Source organism: Arachis ipaensis, chromosome B2, assembly GCF_059453495.1.
Source record: "Arachis ipaensis isolate K30076 ecotype BB chromosome B2, ASM5945349v1, whole genome shotgun sequence".
NCBI lineage: Eukaryota > Viridiplantae > Streptophyta > Magnoliopsida > Fabales > Fabaceae > Arachis > Arachis ipaensis.
In genome coordinates, this window is record NC_142437.1 from 38,092,790 (window position 1) to 38,112,802 (window position 20,013).

General features: G+C 39.9%; 1 non-coding gene across 1 annotated transcript; it reads left to right on the top strand.

The window, feature by feature from the left end:
• Positions 1–16,895: 16,895 nt before the first annotated feature.
• Positions 16,896–17,003, top strand: LOC148573641 (small nucleolar RNA R71). Its single transcript, XR_015905775.1, has one exon. It is a non-coding gene; the product is annotated as a small nucleolar RNA R71 (small nucleolar RNA).
• The last annotated feature ends 3,010 nt before the right edge of the window (positions 17,004–20,013 follow it).

A 20,013-nucleotide genomic window follows, 5' to 3' on the forward strand; every position in this document is an offset into this window, starting at 1 on the left:
TTTTGGATTGACTTTTCTTATTAACTAATTTTAATCATGTAAGATTTAATTCATGGCAAACTATTTGTGACTAGACCCTAATTCCTTAGATCTTCCTAGTCTCCTCTAAAATTCATCAACACCAATTCCTTGGTCAATTAATTCCAATTAGAATGTGATGATCAAATTCCAGTTTATATGCCACAAGAATCCTAATTATCCAAAAATAAAGGGATTATATGTCACGTATCTTGTTAAATACAAACAATTAGAAATTCAGGATAATATGTTTCAAGCTATTGTTCAAGTAAAGAGCTTTTCCAAGTTATACAAGAACTCAATTAGAATATGGGTCATACTTCCGTTCCACCCAAAAGAAGGAAAACAATTATTGAAATATAAATTAAAACATGAATTAAAATAGAAAAATAATATTATTAATCCATACAGTAGACAGAGCTCTTAACCTTAACAATGGAGGATTAGTTGCTCATGGAATATGGAATGTAAATTTTGTATGGAATAATGTTGTGGAATGTTCTTCTGGAACCACCCTATTGGGATCCCTTTTATAACTAATCCTAATAATTTCAAAATCAAATTTCTAAAATTAAAATTAAAATAATATCTTTTCCTAAAATAAGATTTGAATTTAAATTCTAATTAATTAACAAGTCTTCAGCTGATGGGTGGGGACCACTTGATTTGTCCCTTCTGCAGCTTCTAATCTGTGATTTCTGGGCTAAGAACTGGGTCAAAACAGCCCAGAAATCGCCCCCAGCATTTTTCTGCATTTTCTGCACGTGGCGCATGTTACGCGTACGCGTCGGTCACGCGCACGGGTCGATGGTCCTTTTTCGCGAGTCACGCGGACGCGTCGGTCACGCGTTCGCGTCATTTGTGCAGATTCCAGTCCACGCGTTCGCGTCAGGCACGCGATTGCGTCATTGCGATTTCCTCCATTCCGCGCGGTCGCGTGAGCCATGTGTCTGCGTCGGTATTCGCTGGTCATCTCCTTGGTTTCTTCTCTTTCTCTGCAGAAACTTCATCAAATCCATCCGAATGCTACCTAAAATGAATAAAATTGCACAAAATTCAAAATAGCATCCATAGTGGCTAAAATATAATTAATTCTTAATTAAACTCAACAAGTTAGATGCAAATTTACTAGGAAAAGATAGGAAAGATGCTCACGCATCACAACACCAAACTTAAACTGTTACTTGTCCTCAAGCAACCAAAAACTAATATAAGCTTAGGATGTGAATTTGCATGAGAATGAGAGTTCGATTAAGCTCATGTCTCTTCTTATAATGGGGTTTACAACTGCAATCCTGAACAGTTTTGGTATCTCACTTTATCCTTTGAAGTTCAGAATGATTGGCATCCATAGGAACTCAGAATTCAGATAGTGTTATTGATTCTCCTTGTTCAGTATGTTGATTCTTGAACACAGCTACTTTATGAGTCTTGGCCATGACCCTAAGCACTTTGTTTTCCAGTATTACCACTGGATACATAAATGCCACAGACACATAACTGGGTGAACCTTTCCAGATTGTGACTCAGCTTTGCTGGAGTCCCCAGTTAGAGGTGCCCAGAGTTCTTAAGCACACTCTTTTTGCTTTGGATCATGACTTTAACCGCTCAGTCTCAAGCTTTTCACTTGACACCTTCATGCCACAAGCACATGGTTAGGGACAGCTTGATTTAGCCGCTTAGGCCAGGATTTTATTCCTTTGGGCCCTCCTATCCATTAATGCTCAAAGCCTTAGATCCTTTTAACCCTTGCCTTTTAGTTAAAAGGGTTATTGGCTTTTTCTGCTTGCTTTTTCTTTTTCTTTTTCTTTATTTTATTATTATTCTTTTTTTTCGCAAGCTTTGTGTTTTTTACTGCTTTTTCTTGCTTCAAGAATCAATTTTATGATTTTAACATTCATAAACTTCACTATAAAAAATATGAATTGTTCAAGCATTCATTCAGAATCACAGAAAATACCACCACATCTAAGTAAATGAGACTACTCTAAAAATTAAATTCAAATTCTCATGCACTACATCTGTTCTTCTTTCTTTTTGATTTCAAGCTTAGTGGGCAATACATGCGACATCTTTCAGAATTAAAGCACTTAACAGAAAAATTAAACTATAACCTATGAATCTAATAGTAAAGGATCATGCAGCAAACAAAGCAAACTAGCAGAAATCGGAACATTCATAATAAAAGCGAGAAGGAAAAAAATGAAAGGAACTCAACCACCTTAGTTATCTGAGCGGTCATTTTATTCTTCAGGTTGTGCTCCTTTGTGAAGATGATTTGCCTCCCTTTTGGTGCCATAGGAATAAACAGAAAACCCTTAAGCGAAGCGTCAACACCAAACTTAAAGGTTTGCTTATCCTCAAGCAAAGAAGAACTGAAAATAGAAAGAAACAAATATTATTATGAAAGAAAAAAAATAAGAGGATAAAAGAATAAGCGAGAATAGGGATTGGGAGAGAGAGAGAGAAAGAAAACTGGGCAGCGCAAATGACGCGTTCGCGTACGGCACGCGATCGCGTATGTCGCGCATTCTTCATAATGACGCGTTAGCGTCAGGCACGCGTCCGCGTGCCCTGGATTTTGTGCGATTCGCGCGAAGCCAGTCTTGCGCCCGCGTGACTTTTTGTTCGCATGGCTTGGGAGCCAAATTTTCATACGACGCGTTCGCATCGTGCACGCGCTTGCGTGGATGGCCATATGTGCAACTGACGCGAACGCGTCAGTCACGCGTCCGCGTGACCAAATTTGTGCTTTTAGCACACTTCTTGCCCCAAGCCGGCACAACTCTCTGTCCAAACGCTCTTTTATGTCGAATTTGCAGGTCACACGTTCATATCGGTGACGCGCCCGTGTGAATGGCGAAAAATCACAAACGAGGCGAACGCGTGGGGTACGCGTTCGCGTGGGATCGTTTGTGCGAAAGGCATGAGTCCAGCGCCACTCCCGCGCAACTCTCTGTCAATTTTTATTTTTTACGCACACATGATTGTCGCGTTCGCGTCAATGACGCTTGCGCGTCGTGTGCCTCCCTCGCTTTTTTTTTTGAAATATAGCTTGAGGTGTTCGGTTCCTGGAATAACATAGCTGCATGATCAGAAAATTAGTGAGAACTTAATAAAAATTAAATAAGTAAGAAAACTATTACTACGAAAAATAACTAAGGATACGAAATTATCGGGTTGCCTCCCGACAAGCGCTTCTTTAACGTCACTAGCTTGACGGTCAGCTCTGCTAGTTTAGCAGATGAGTGGACCTCTGGCGATCAATCTTGCCTCCAAGATAGTGCTTCAACCTCTGGTCATTCACTGTAAATTTCCTGTCAGAATTCTCTTCCTGTATTTCCACATGACCGTACGGTGAAGCTCTGGTAACCACAAATGGTCCTGACCACCGGGATTTCAGCTTTCCGGGAAAGAATTTAAGCCTTGAATTGTATAGAAGCACTCTCTGTCCTGGCTCAAAGACTCTGATGGCTATCTTCTTGTCATGAAATAGATTAGTTCTCTCCTTATAGAGCTTGGCATTCTCATAGGCTGAGTATCTGAATTCATCAAGCTCATTCAACTGAAGCATTCGCTTAATTCCTGCAGCTTCTGAATTAAGGTTCAACTACCTGATTGCCCAGTAAGCATTATGCTCCAGTTCGACTGGCAAGTGACAGGCTTTGCCATAGACCAACTGATAAGGGGACATGCCAATAGGAGTCTTGTACGCTGTCCGGTATGCCCAGAGAGCATCATCAAGCTTCCTAGACCAGTCCTTTCTTGAAATACTGATAGTCTTCTCTAAAATTCTCTTAAGTTCCCTGTTGGAAACTTCAACCTATCCACTTGTCTAAGGGTGATAGGGGGTTGCCACTTTATGACGGACTCCATATCTATGCAGAAGAGAGTCCAACTGTCTGTTACAGAAGTGACTTCCTCCATCACTAATGAATGTCCTTGGGACACCAAACCGGCTGAAGATATATCTTTGAAGAAAGCTCATTACCACTTTGGCGTCATTGGTGGGCAAAGCCACAGCTTCCACCCACTTGGACACATAGTCGTCTGCCACTAGAATATAGTTGTTTGAATGTGAGGGTGGGAAAGGTCCCATGAAATCAATACCCCACACATCAAATAACTCAACCTCAAGAATCCCCTGCTGTGGCATTTCATGGTTGGCAGGAAGATTCGTGGCTTTTTCACATCTGTCACAGTGCTTTACAAATGCTCTTGAGTCTCTGAAGAGAGTCGGCCAGTAAAACTCGCTCTGAAGGACCTTTGTAGCTGTCCTTTCACCACCAAAGTGGCCTCCATACTCAGAACCATGACAGTGCCAAAGAATCTGTTGTTTTTCTTCATCTGGAACACACCTCTGGATAATTCTATCTGAACACCTTTTAAAAAGGTATGATTCCTCCCAAATGTAGTACTTTGCATCAGTCAATAGCTTCTTCACTTGTTGCCTACTGTACTCCCTTGGGATAAAATTCATGGCCTTATAATTTGCAATGTCTGTAAACCATGGAGCCTGCTGAATGAGGAACAATTGCTCATCCAAAAATGTCTCAGTTACAGCTGTGGGTGGTTGTACTTCTGCTTCAGGCTTAATTCTGGAGAGATGGTCAGCTACTTGATTTTCTGACCCTTTCCGGTCTTTTATCTCAATATCAAACTCCTGAAGGAGCAACACCCATCTGATTAATCTTGGTTTAGAATCCTGCTTGGTTAGAAGGTACTTCCAAGCAGCATGGTCAGTATAAACAATAACCTTAGAACCAAGTAAATAGGACCTAAACTTATCAACAACATACACAACAGCTAATAATTCCTTTTTTGTAGTTGTGTAATTCTTTTGAGCATTATTTAACACACGACTGGCATAATAAATGACATGTACAAGCTTACCATGCCTCTGTCCTAAAACAGCTCCTATAGCAAAATCACTAGCATCACACATTAATTCAAATGGTAAATCCCAGTCAGGGGGAGCTATAATGGGAGCAGAGGTAAGGTTTGCTTTTAGAGTTTCAAAAGCATGCAGACAATCAGAATCAAAGACAAAAGGAACATCAACAACCAACAGGTTGCTCAATGGTTTAGCAATTTTAGAAAAATCCTTTATAAATCTTCTATAAAATCCTGCATGACCCAAGAAACTCCTAATTGCCTTAACATTAGTTGGTGGTGGTAATTTTTCAATTACCTCCACCTTTGCTCTGTCAACCTCAATTCCCTTACTTGAAATCTGGTGTCCAAGAACAATGCCTTCTGTAACCATAAAATGGCATTTTTCCCAATTTAAAACAAGGTTTGATTCTTGATACCATTTCAAGACAAGAGATAAATGTTTAAGGTAGGATTCAAAAGAATTACCAAAAACAGAAAAGTCATCCATAAATATCTCAATAAACTTTTCAACCATATCAGAAAAAATTGAAAGCATACACCTCTGAAAAGTTGCTGGAGCATTGCAAAATCCAAATGGCATTCTCCTGTAGGCAAATACTCCAAAGGGGCATGTGAATGCTGTCTTCTCTTGATCTTGAGGGTCCACTGCTATTTGATTATATCCAGAATATCCATCTAGAAAACAATAAAAAGCATGACCATCTAATCTCTCAAGCATCTAATCAATGAAAGGGAGGGGGAAATGATCCTTCCTTGTAGCAGTGTTGAGCCTTCTGTAATCTATGCACATTCTCCATCCTGTGACTGTTCTTGTAGGAATAAGCTCATTTTTTTCATTCTTGATCACTGTCATCCCTCCTTTCTTGGGAACTACCTGCACAGGACTTACCCAAGGACTGTTAGAAATATCCCATAATTTTATTACCTCTTTTTGGACCACTTCTTTCATAGTTGGATTGAGTCTCCTTTGTAGTTGCACAACTGGTTTAGCATCATCTTCAAGAAGAATTTTGTGCATACACTTGGTTGGACTAATCCCCTTCAAGTTACTAATGGTCCATCCAAGAGCTGTTTTATGGCTCCTGAGCACTGAAATAAGTGCATCATCTTCTTCAGACTTCAGAGAAGAGCTAATAATCACTGGATATGAATCATTTCCACCCAAGAACACATATTTCAGAGAAGGGGGTAAGGGTTTAAGCTCAAGCTTGGGGGCTTCCTCCTCCTTGATTGGCGTGTTCATCAGCTCCTTTTGGGGTGGTGAATCGTCAACTTCAACTAATTCACACTCAGAAATAGGATCCAGAACATCATCAAGTACCTCAGTTTCCAGTACTTCTTGAACAAGTGGTTGAATAACATCTATTTTCATACACCCCTCAGAATCATTGGGGTGCTTGAGGGCTTCAAAAACATTTAGGACCACCTGTTCTTCATTGACCCTCAGGGTTACTTCACCCTTTTGCACATCAATCAGAGCTCTACCTGTAGCTAAAAATGGTCTACCAAGTATAATAGAGGGTTTTACCTCCTCTTCCATGTCTAATATAACAAAATCAACAGGAAAAATAAATGGTCCTACTTTAACAAGTAAATCTTCAACTACACCCATAGGTAATTTAATAGAAAGATCAGCAAGTTGAAGAGAAATACGAGTGGGTTTTACCTCCTCAATTTGAAGCTTTTTAATCACTGAAAGTGGCATGAGGTTGATGCTAGCTCCAAGATCACATAAAGCTCTCTGAATGCCGACTTCTCCAATGGTGCAAGGAATGACAAAGCTCCCTGGGTCTGGCATCTTCTCAGGAAGGGTGTGTTGAATAATAGCACTGCATTCCTTGGTTAACACCACGGTTTCTTGCTCCTTCCAATTTCCCTTGTGGGTCAACAACTCTTTCATAAATTTAGCATAGAGAGGTATTTGCTCCAGAGCCTCTGCAAAAGGGATGTTGATCTGCAGCTTCTTGAAGACATCTAAAAATTTAGAGAATTGCTTTTCTTTGGATGCCTTCTGAAGCCTTTGAGGATATGGCATTTTTGGCTTGTATTCAGGGGCCTTTGGTAAGGTGGGATAAGTGTCAAAAGAGTCAGGAAATGGGTTGTCTGTACGTTTAGGAGGGGCGTGCTCTACTTCTTCCTTCTTCTCCTCTAGAGCTTCTTTTTCAACTAGATCTTCATTGACCTTAGTCTCAAAACCAGCTACCTTACCACTTCTCAATTGAATGGCCTTGCAATCTTCTCTTGGGTTCACCATTGTATCACCAGGGAATGTATTTGAAGACCTTTCAGGTAATTGCTTGCTCATTTGACCCATTTGCACCTCCAAGTTTCTAATGGAGGCTCTGGTTTCTTGTATGAAACTCATTATCATCTCCCATTTAGAATCTTCTTGGGATTTAGAATTTGCCTGCTGAGGTGGTTGTTGTTGCTGAGACTGAAATTGGCGATTATTATAGTTGTTCTGTTGAAAACTGCCCTGAGAACTATTGTTGAAGTTCTGAGGTCTTTGAGGTTGATCTCTCCACCCAAACTTTGGGTGATTCCTCCATCCTTGGTTGTATGTCTTAGAATATAGATCATTGTTGGGATTTCTAGGACCACTCCCCATGTAATTCACCTGTTCAGAAGAGGGTTGAGCATAATCATAATTATCATTTTGCATAAAATTACCTGCCATGTCATAGGAGATTTCTTGGGGGTGGATTTTGAGTGTTGATAGCTGAGACTTGCATGCCACCCATCTGTTGAGTAAGTAGATTTATCTGCTGAGACATAAGCTTGTTCTGAGTAATAAGAGCATTAACAGCTTCCACTTCCAACACGCCTCTCTTCTGAGGGGTCTCAGAGTTCACAGAATTCCTGTTAGATGAGTATAAATATTGGTTGCTTGCATGGTCTGAGTACACTACCACCTTAGTACCAAGTAAATAGGCTCGGAATTTATCCAGAGCAAAAACAATAGCCAGCAGCTCTTTTTCAGTGGTAGTGTAATTAGACTGAGCAGCATCTAAGGTCTTAGAAGCATAAGCAATTACAAAAGGATCCTTACCTTCACACTGAGCCAGCGCCGCTCCTACTGCATGGTTGGAGGCATCACACATAATCTCAAAAGGCTAGCTCCAGTCTGGTCCTCGCATAATCAGAGCTTGAGTCAAGGCGATCTTCAGCTTATCAAACGCATTCATGCAGTCCTCACTCAGCTCGAACTCAACATCCTTCTGCAGCAGTCTGGATAAAAGCAATGCTACCTTATTGAAGTCCTTGATAAATCTCCGGTAGAAACCTGCATGGCCAAAGAACGAACGGACTTCCCTCACGGAGGAGGGGTAAAGCAAACTAGAAATTACATCTACCTTTGCTGGATCTACAGAAATACCAGTATTAGAAACAACGTGTCCTAGAACAATACATTGTTTTACCATAAAATGACATTTTTAAAAATTTAATACAAGGTTTGAACTAACACACCTGTCTAATACTCTAGCTAAACTATCCAAGAAAAGGTTAAATGAATCACCATATACACTAAAATCATCCATGAAAACTTCCATACAGCTCTCAATAAGATCTGAGAAAATACTCATCATGCACCTTTGGAAAGTAGCTGGTGCATTACACAAGCCAAAAGGCATCCTTTTGTATGCATACGTTCTAAAGGAACATGTAAAAGTAGTCTTCTCCTGATCTTCAGGAGCTATATGAATTTGAAAATAGCCTGTATAACCATCTAAGAAGCAGTAATGTGATTTACCTGACAGGTGATCAAGCATCTGATCAATAAATGGCAAGGGGTAATGATCCTTGCAAGTAGCTTGGTTGGGGCGCCTGTAATCAATGCAAACTTTTCATGAATTCTGCACTCTAGTTGCTATGAGCTCTCCATGCTCATTCTTTACTGTTGTGACTCCAGACTTCTTGGGTACCACTTGTACTGGGCTGACCCATTCACTATTTGAGATGGGGTAAATAATATCAGCTTCAAGCAGTCTGGTCACTTCTTTCTTGACAACTTCCAAGATGGTGGGATTCAATCTCCTTTGAGGTTGACGGACAGGCCTTGCTCCCTTTTCTAAAAATATCCTGTGCTCACAAACTTAAGGGCTGATGCCTACTATATCCACCAAGCTCCACCCAATTGCTTTCTTGTGTCTTCTCAGCACATTAAGCAACTGCTCCTCCTGCTGGGAAGTGAGTTCCCTTGCAATGATACCTGGGAGCTTCTGGTTGTTCTCAAGGTAAGCATACTTGAGGTGGGGTGGAAGGGGCTTTAACTCCATTTTCTGCTCATGGCTGGGCACTTGATCATCTGGAGCTAGCGATAATGGCAAAGTGTCCGCATTGTGTTCAGAGGGTTTCCCCACACTTGTATCTTGCTCCATGTGCATCTCTTCTACTTCTTCTTGGTGAAATGTAGCTACAGTCTCATCAATGATGTCGCACTGGAAGATAGAATGATCTTCCAGGGGGTGCTTCATAGCTTCATCCAGGTTGAAGCTCACTGCTCTGCCATCTATCTCAAAGGAATAAGTTCCTGAGAATGCATCCAACTTGAACTTTGAAGTCTTTAGGAATGGCCTTCCAAGCAAGATGGATGATGGTCTTCTTGAGTCCTTAGGGGTCATCTCCAAAATATAGAAGTCAATAGGAAATGTGAGCCCCTTAATGCTCACCAGCACGTCCTCAGCAATCCCAACCACTGTGATTATGCTTTTATTTGCCAAAACAAAACGAGCTGCCGACCTTTTTAAGGGAGGGAGCCTCAAAGCATCATATACAGATAATGGCATAATGCTAACACATGCACCTAAGTCACACATGCAGTCAGAAAATGTTACACCCCCAATGGTACACGTAACCATACATGGCCCTGGATCCCCACATTTTTCTAGTATGGCACCCATTAAAGCAGATATTGAGCTACCTAAGGGAATAGTCTCTAAATCCTGTATTCTATCCTTATACATGCATAAATCCTTTAAAAATTTCGCATATTTAGATACCTGGCTAATGGAATAAAAAAGGGGAATGGTTACCTCAACCTTTTTGAAGATTTCTACTATCTTTGGGTCGAGCTCCATCTGCTTTCTAGACTTCCTAGCACGGTGTGAGAAGGGGATACAGATGGCGTCTCTTGTAGCTTCAGCTTCCATTGGTGCGCTATTCTCTGGTTGAGCTGCTTCTTCTTCAGCCATGTCTTGTACTTCATCCTCTTCTTCAGCATCTTCTACCTCAACAACATCTTCAACTTGAATGTTCTCCTTTGAGCTTGGCTCCTCATGATTTCTCTCTTGCAGTATGGTTCCGGACCTCAAAGTGATGGCATTGATGCCACCCTTGGGGTTGGGTAAAGGTTGAGAAGGAATGGCACCGGAGCTTGAAGGTTGATTGTTAGAGGAAATTAGTGAATCCATCCAGGAGACGAGAGCTTGTAAAGTATCATTTAGACCGTTCATGGTAGAGGTAAGTGTATTATGAATGTCTTGGTGTCCTTGCGTCATAGTGCGAAGCATCTCATCATTAGAAGAAGAAGGGGGTAAGTGATTTGAGGGGCCTGCTACTTCCACCCCTGGTTGGAGTTGTCTTGCCAACCTTGGTTATGGTTCCCACCTTGGTTATAATTGCCGCCTTGTTGATAGTATCCTTGATTCGGGCGGTCATAGAAGTTATGAGTGGCTGCCAAGGTGTTGTCTTCTTGTTGGAGTTGCGGACACTCATCAGTGTAATGAGTATAATCAGCACATATTCCACATACTCTCTGAGGAACCAACTATTGACTGTGTTGTAATGGGGGAAGTTGAGGTTGTTGTTGATTCAGCTATAGCTGCTTCAGTATGTTGGTCATCTCTCCCAGAGTCTGAGTGAGAGCAGTAGTCTCACTGCTAGAGGAAACCTCCGTAACAGCCTTGGGATGGTTTTTCCTGTGCCAGACATTTCGGGTAGATTCACCTAGATCGATGATCAGTTGCCATGCTTCTGTCGCCATCTTATACTTCTTCATAGAGCCATTACTTGCAGCATCTAATGTAGTCTTATCCTGAGGCTTCAAGCCTTGTGTAAAGTAGCTGATCAACACCATTTGGTCAATCTTGTGGTGGGGGAACGAGTCTAGGAGATTCCTGAAGCGTTCTGGTGCGCAGGAATTGTGATTACACTTTGATTATGTGAAATTCATTGCTCTTTCTTTCCCTGGTGATGGCGCCAAAAATATGATGCCAATACCATGGTTCACAACTTCGCACAACTAACCAGCAAGTGCACTGGGTCGTCCAAGTAATACCTTACGTGAGTAAGGGTCGAATCCCACAGAGATTGTTGGTATGAAGCAAGCTATGGTCACCTTGTAAATCTCAGTCAGGCGGATATAAAATAGTAATGGATTTTTCGAAAATTAATTAATAAAATAGGGATAGAAATACTTATGTAATTTATTGGGGAGAATTTCAGATAAGCGAATAGAGATGCTTTCGTTCCTCTGAACCTCTGCTTTCCTGCTATCTTCATCCAATCAGTCTTACTCCTTTCCATGGCTGGCTTTATGTGATACATCACCATTGTCAATGGCTACTTTCGGTCTTCTCTCGGGAAAATGATCCAAATGCCCTGTCACGGCACGGCTAATCGTCTGGAGGCATCACCCTTGTCAATGGTTTCATCTTATCCTCTCAGTGAAAATGGTCAACGCACCCTGTCACGGCATGGCTATTCATCTGTCGGTTCTCGATCTTGCTGGAAAAGGATTTACTATCCTTTTGCGTCTGTCACCACGCCCGGCAATCGCGAGTTTGAAGCTCGTCACAGTCATTCAATCATTGAATCCTACTCAGAATACCACAGACAAGGTTTAGACTTTCCGGATTCTCTTGAATGCCGCCATCATTCTAGCTTACACCACGAAGATTCTGATTAAGAGATCTAAGAGATACTCATTCAATCTAATGTAGAACGGAAGTGGTTGTCAGGCACGCGTTCATAGGGAATGATGATGATTGTCACGTTCATCACATTCAGGTTGAAGTGCGAATGAATATCTTAGAAGCGAAATAAGATGAGTTGAATAGAGAACAATAGTACTTTGCATTAATCTTTGAGGAACAGCAGAGCTCCACACCTTAATCTATGGAGTGTAGAAACTCTACCGTTGAAAATACATAAGTGAATAGAGGGTAAGCATGGCCGAATGGCCAGCCTCCCATGGAGGTCTAGAGATCTAAAAATGATCAAAAGATGTCAAATACAATAGTGAAATGTCCTATTTATAATAAACTAGCTACTAGGGTTTACAGAAGTAAGTAATTGATGCATAAATCCACTTCCGGGGCCCACTTGGTGTGTGCTTGGGCTGAGCTTTAACTTTCCATGTGCAGAGGCTATTTGTGGAGTTGAACGCCAGGTTTTGATCCATTTCTGGCGTTCAACTCTGGTTTTTGATCCCTTTCTGGCGCTGAACTCCAGAATTGGGCAGAGAGCTGGCGTTGAACGCCAGTTTGCGTCGTCTAAAATTGGGCAAAGTATAGACTATTATATATTGCTGGAAAGCCCTGGATGTCTACTTTCCAACTCAATTGGAAGCGCGCCATTTCGAGTTCGGTAGCTCTAGAAAATCCACTTTGAGTGCAGGGAGGTCAGAATCCAACAGCATCAGCAGTCCTTCTTCAACCTCTGAATCTGATTTTTGCTCAAGTCCCTCAATTTCAACCAGAAAATACCTGAAATCACAGAAAAACACACAAACTCATAGTAAAGTCCAGAAATGTGAATTTAACATAAAAACTAATGAAAACATCCCTAAAAGTAACTAGATTCTACTAAAAACATACTAAAAACAATGCCAAAAAGCGTATAAATTATCCGCTCATTACAACACCAAACTTAAATTGTTGCTTGTCCCCAAGCAACTGAAAATCAAATAGGATAAAAAGAAGAGAATATACTATAAATTCCAAACTATCAATGAAACATAGCTTCAATCATATGAGCGGGACTTATAGCTTTTTGCCTCTTGAATAGTTTTGGCATCTCACTTTATCCATTGAGGTTCAGAATGATTGGCATCTATAGGAACTCAGAGTTCAGATAGTGTTATTGATTCTCCTAGTTCAGTATGATGATTCTTGAACACAGCTATTTTATGAGTCTTGGCCGTGGCCCTAAGCACTTTGTTTTCTAGTATTACCACCGGATACATAAATGCCACAGACACATAATTGGGTGAACCTTTTCAGATTGTGACTCAGCTTTGCTAAAGTCCCCAATTAGAGGTGTCCAGGGTTCATAAGCACACTCTTTTTTTGCTTTGGACCTTGACTTTAACCGCTCAGTCTCAAGTTTTCACTTGACACCTACACGCCACAAGCACATGGTTAGGGACAGCTTGGTTTAGCCGCTTAGGCCAGGATTTTATTCCTTTAGGCCCTCCTATCCACTGATGCTCAAAGCCTTGGGATCCTTTTTATTTGCCCTTGCCTTTTGGTTTTAAGGGTTATTGGCTTTTTGCTCTTGCCTCTTGGTTTTAAGAGCTTTTGGCTTTTTCTGCTTGCTTTTTCTATTTTTTTTTCGCCTATTATTATTTTTTTTTTCTGCAAGCTTTGTTCTTTGCTGCTTTTTCTTGCTTCAAGAATCATTTTTATGATTTTTCAGATTATCAAATAACATGTCTCCTAGTCATCATTCTTTCAAGAGCCAACATATTTAACATTTTTAAACAATAACTTCAAAAGACATATGCACTGTTCAAGCATACATTCAGAAAACAAGAAGCATTGTCACCACATCAATTTAATTAAACTAAGTTCAAGGATAAATTCAAAACTCATGTACTTCTTATTCTTTTAAATTAAAACATTTTTCATTTAAGAGAGGTGATGGATTCATAGGACATTCATAACTTTAAGACAAAGTTACTAACTACTAATGATCATGTAATGAAGACACAAACATAGATAAGCACTTAACATAGAGAAAACAAAAAACAGAAGAAATAAGAACAAGGAATGAATCCACCTTAGTGATGGTGGCGTTTCCTTCTTGAGAAACCAATGATGTCCTTGAGCTCTTCTATGTCTCTTCCTTGTCTTTGTTGCTCCTCCCTCATTGCTTTTTGATCTTCTCTAATTTCATGAAGGATGATGGAGTGCTCTTGATGTTCCACCCTTAGTTGTCCCATGTTGGAACTTAATTCTCCTTGGGAGGTGTTGATTTGCTCCCAAAAATTCTGTGGAGGAAACTGTATCCCCTGAGGTATCTCAGGGATTTCTTGATGATGAGCTTCTTCACGTGCCTGTTGAGATCCATGAATGTGCTCTCTTGTTTGCTCCACCCTTTTCTTAGTGATGGGCTTGTGAGATGGATCTTTCCATCTCCCATGGCTCAGAGGTGGAAGCAATTGTCTTCCCTTTTCTCTTTCTTGAGGTTTCTCTGGCCTTAGGTGCCATTAATGGTTATGGAAAAAGAAAAAAGCTATGCTTTTACCACACCAAACTTAGAATGTTGCTCGCCCTCGAGCAAAAGAAGAAAGAATAGAAGAAGAAGAAGAAGAAGAAGATATGGAGGAGATGGAGGGATGTGTGTATTCGGCCATATGGGTGGGATTGGGTGGGAGAGAGATGTTGAATTTTGAAGGTAGGTGGGTGTATGGATATGAGTGGTGAATGGAAAACAGAAGGGATGATCATGAATGGAAAGAGAGATGATGAGGTAGGTGGGGATCCTGTGGGGTCCACAGATCCTGAGATGATCCTGTGGGGTCCACAGATCCTGAGGTGTTCAAGGAATTACAACCTTGCACCAAATTAGGCATGTAAAATGCTCTTGCACACAACTCTGGGCGTTCATCGCCAGGTTGGTGCCCATTTTGGGCGTTCAACGCCCATATGCTGCCCATTTTGGGCGTTCAACGCCCATATGCTGCCCATTTCTGGCGTTGAACGCCAGAATCATGCTTGTTCTGGGCGTTCAGCGCCAGCCCCTCTCCAGGGTGCCATTCTGGCGTTCAGCGTCTAGATGATGCCCATTTTGGGTGTTCAACGCCCAGACACTGCCCATTTTGGACGTTCAGCGCCAGAACCATGCTCTGTTCTGGTGTTGAACGCCAGGCAGATGCTTCCTCCAGGGTGTGATTTTTCTTCTGCTGTTTTTGATTCCGTTTTCAATTTTTATATTTATTTTGTGACTCCACATGATCCTGAACCTATAAAGACATATAACTAAGAAAAATATAGTTAGATAAATAAAAATTGGGTTGCCTCCCAACAAGCGCTTCTTTAATGTCAATAGCTTGACAGTGGGCTCTCATGGAGCCTCACAGATGTTCAGAGCATTGTTGAGACTCTCTAACACCAAACTTAGAGTTTTGATATGGGAGTTCAACACCAAACTTAGAGTTTGGTTGTGGCCTCCCAACACCAAACTTAGAGTTTGACTATGGGGGCTCTGGTTGACTCTGTTTTGAGAGAAGCTTTTTCTGCTTCCTCTCCATGGATGCAGAGAGATCCTTGAGTTGTAAACACAAGGTTGTCCTTATTCAATTGAAGGCTCAATTCTCCTCTGTCCACATCAATCACAGCTCTTGCTGTGGCTAGGAAAGGTCTTCCTAGGATGATGGATTCATCCTCTTCCTTTCCAGTATCTAAGACTATGAAATCAGCAGGGATGTAAAGGCCTTCAACCTTTACTAACACGTCCTCTACTTGTCCATAAGCCTGTTTTCTTGAATTATCTGCTATCTCTAATGAGATTTTAGCAGCTTGCACCCCATAGATTCCCAGTTTCTCTATTACAGAGAGGGGCATGAGGTTTATCCCTGAACCAAGGTCACACAGAGCCTTAAAGATCATGGTGCCTATGGTACAAGGTATTATGAACTTTCCAGGATCCTGTCTCTTCTGAGGCAATGTCAGTTGATCCAGATCACTTAGTTCATTGATGAACAAGGGAGGTTCATCTTCCCAAGTATCAATACCAAATAATTTGGCATTCAGCTTCATGATTGCACCAAGGAACTTGGCAGCTTGCTCTTCAGTAACATCCTCATTCTCTTCAGAAGAGGAATACTCATCAGAGCTCATGAATGGCATAAGGAGGTTCAATGGAATCTCTATGGTCTCTATATGAGCCTCAGAGTCCTTTGGTTCCTCAGAGGGAAACTCCTTATTGATCACTGGGCGTCCCAGGAGGTCTTCCCCCTTGGGATTCACGTCCTCTCCTTCCCTTACAGGTTCGGCCATGGTACTTATGTCAATGGCCTTGCACTCTCCTTTTGGATTCTCTTCTGTATTGCTTGGGAGAGTACTAGAAGGGATTTCAGTGATCCTTTTACTCAGCTGGCCCACTTGTGCTTCCAAATTTCTAATGGAAGACCTTGTTTCATTCATGAAACTCACAGTGGCCTTAGATAGATCAGAGACTAAATTTGTTAAGCAAGATAGATTCTGCTCAGAATTCTCTGTCTGTTGCTGAGTGGATGATGGAAAAGGCTTGCTATTGCTAAACCTATTTCTTCCACCATTATTAAAGCCTTGTTGAGGCTTTTGATCCTTCCATGAGAAATTTGGATGATTTCTCCATGATGGGTTATAGGTATTTCCATAAGGTTCACCTAAGTAATTCACCTCTGCTATTGCAGGGTTTTCAGGATCATAAGCTTCTTCTACATAAGAAGCCTCTTGAGTACTGTTGGATGCAGCTTGCATTCCATTCAGACTCTGAGAAATCATATTGACTTGCTGAGTCAATATTTTGTTCTGAGCCAATATGGCATTCAGAGTATCAACTTCAAGAACTCCCTTCTTCATAGGCATCCCATTACTCACAGGATTCCTCTCAGAAGTGTACATGAACTGGTTATTAGCAACCATGTCAATGAGTTCTTGAGCTTCTGCAGGTGTTTTCTTTAGGTGAATGGATCCACCTGCAGAAGTATCCAATGACATCTTTGATAACTCAGATAAACCATCATAGAATATATCCAGGATGGTCCATTCTGAAAGCACGTCAGAAGGACACTTTTTGGTCAACTGTTTGTATCTTTCCCAAGCTTCATAGAGGGATTCACCATCTTTTTGTTTGAAGGTTTGAACATCCACTCTAAGCTTGCTCAACTTTTGAGGAGGAAAGAACTTGGCTAAGAAATCCGTGACCAGCTTATCCCAAGAGTTCAGGCTGTCTTTGGGTTGAGAGTCCAACCATATTCTAGCTCTGTCTCTTACAGCAAAAGGGAAAAGCATGAGCTTGTAGACTTCAGGATCTACTCCATTAGTCTTAACAGTATCACAGATCTGCAAGAATTCAGTTAAGAACTGAAAAGGATCTTCATATGGAAGTCCATGAAACTTGTAGTTCTGCTGCATCAGAGAAACTAGCTGAGGTTTCAGCTCAAAATTGTTTGCTCCAATGGCAGGAGTGGAGATGCTTCTTCCATGTAAATTGGAATTTGGTGCAGTAAAGTCACCAAGCATTCTCCTTGCATTGTTGTTGGGTTCGGCTGCCATCTCCTTTACTTGTTCGAAATTTTCAATCAAGTTGTCTCTGGATTGTTGTAATTTAGCTTCTCTTAGTTTCCTCTTCAGAGTCCTTTCAGGTTCTGGATCAGCTTCAACAAGAATGCCTTTTTCCTTGTTCCTGCTCATAAGAAAGAGAAGAAATCAAGAAAAGAAGAGGAATCCTCTATGTCACAGTAAAGAGGTTCCTTATTGTTAGTAGAAGAAAAGAAGAAGAGAAAAATCTGAACTTAGAAAGAGAGAGGGAGAGAGTTCGGATTTTTGGTGGGTGAGGGAGAGATGTTAGTAGATGAATAAATAAATAGAATAAGATGAGAGAGGGAAAATTTCGAAAATAATTTTTGAAAAAGAGTTAGTGATTTTTGAAAATAGTTTTTGAAAAAGGTTAGTAGTTTTCGAAAATTAAGATTTAAAAATTGAAATAATTAGTTAATTAAAAAGAAATTTTGAAAAAGAGGGAGATATTTTCGAAAATTGGAGAGAGAGAGAGTTAGTTAGGTAGTTTTGAAAAAGATAAGAAACAAACAAAAAGTTAGTTAGTTAGTTGAAACAAATTTTGAAAAGATAAGAAGTTAGGAAGTTAGAAAAGATATTTTGAAATCAAATTTTTAAAAAAGATAAGATAAGAAGATATTTTTGAAAAGATATGATAGAAATTAGTTTTTGAAAAAGATTTGAATTTTAAAATCACAATTAATGACTTGATTCACAAGAAATCATAAGATATGATTCTAGAACTTAAAGTTTGAATCTTTCTTAACAAGTAAGTAACAAACTTGAAATTTTTTGAATCAAAACATTAGTTGTTATTGTTATTTTCGAAAATTTGATATAAAAATAAAAAAAAGATTTTTGAAAAATATTTTTAAAAATTTCGAAAATAACTAAGAAAAATGAAAAAGATTTGATTTTTGAAAAAGATTTTGAAAAAGATAAGATTTTTAAATTGAAAATTTGATTTGACTCATAAAAACAACTAGATTTTAAAAATTTTGAAAAAGTCAAATCTAATTTTTGAAATTTTAAGAGAGAAAAAGGGAAAGATATTTTTTTGATTTTTGAATTTTTATGATGAGAGAGAAAAACAAGAAAAATGATGCAGTGCATGAAAGTTATGGATCAAAACATGTGATGCATGCAAGAATGCTATGAATGTCAAGATGAACACCAAGAACACTTTGAATGTCAAGATGAACACCAAGAACATATTTTTGAAAAATTTTTAATGCAAGGAAAACATGCAAGACACCAAACTTAGAATTCTTTAATGCTTAGACACTAAGAATTCAAGAATGCATATGAAAAACAAGAAAAGACACAAAACATGCAAATGCAAAGATCAAACAAGAAGACTTACCAAGAACAACTTGAAGATCATGAAGAACACTATGAATGCATGAAAATTTTCGAAAAATGCAAGATGGGTATGCAATTGACACCAAACTTATAACATGACTCAAGACTTAAACAAGAAACACAAAAAATATTTTTGATTTTTATGATTTTCTAAATTTTTTGTATTTTTTTTTTCGAAAATTATTTGAAAAACAAAAAAAATAAGGATTTCAAAATTTTTAATATGAATTCCAGGAATCTTATGCTCTTTTAGTTTAAAGCTCCAATCAAAGGGTCAGGCATGGCATAATAGCCAGCCAAGCTTTAGCATGTAACAGGTAGATCATGAACAGTAGTAGGTGGATTAGCACCAACTAGCTTGCTCTTGATAACAAATTGGAAGCCTCAGTCCAAAGGAATTTAGACATGGCTTTACAGCCAGCCAGGCTTCACATGCTTTGTGAAACACTAGAATTCATTCTTAAAAATTTTGAATAAAATTATAAAATTTTTGAAAACATTTTTCATTTTTAAAATTTTTTCGAAAACAAAGGAGAAAATTTTGAAAGATTTTTGAAAAATTTTTGAAAAGAAAATAAAAAGAAAATTACCTAATCTGAGCAACAAGATGAACCGTCAGTTGTTCAAACTCGAACAATTCCCGGCAACGGCGCCAAAAACTTGGTGCGCAGAAATTGTGATTACACTTTGATTATGTGAAATTCATTGCTCTTTCTTTCCCTGGTGATGGCGCCAAAAATATGATGCCAATACCATGGTTCACAACTTCGCACAACTAACCAGCAAGTGCACTGGGTCGTCCAAGTAATACCTTACGTGAGTAAGGGTCGAATCCCACGGAGATTGTTGGTATGAAGCAAGCTATGGTCACCTTGTAAATCTCAGTCAGGCGGATATAAAATAGTAATGGATTTTTCGAAAATTAATTAATAAAATAGGGATAGAAATACTTATGTAATTTATTGGGGAGAATTTCAGATAAGCAAATAGAGATGCTTTCGTTCCTCTGAACCTCTGCTTTCCTGCTATCCTCATCCAATCAGTCTTACTCCTTTCTATGGCTGGCTTTATGTGATACATCACCATTGTCAATGGCTACTTTCGGTCTTCTCTCGGGAAAATGATCCAAATGCCCTGTCACGGCACGGCTAATCGTCTGGAGGCATCACCCTTGTCAATGGTTTCATCTTATCCTCTCAGTGAAAATGGTCAACGCACCCTGTCACGGCACGGCTATTCATCTGTCGGT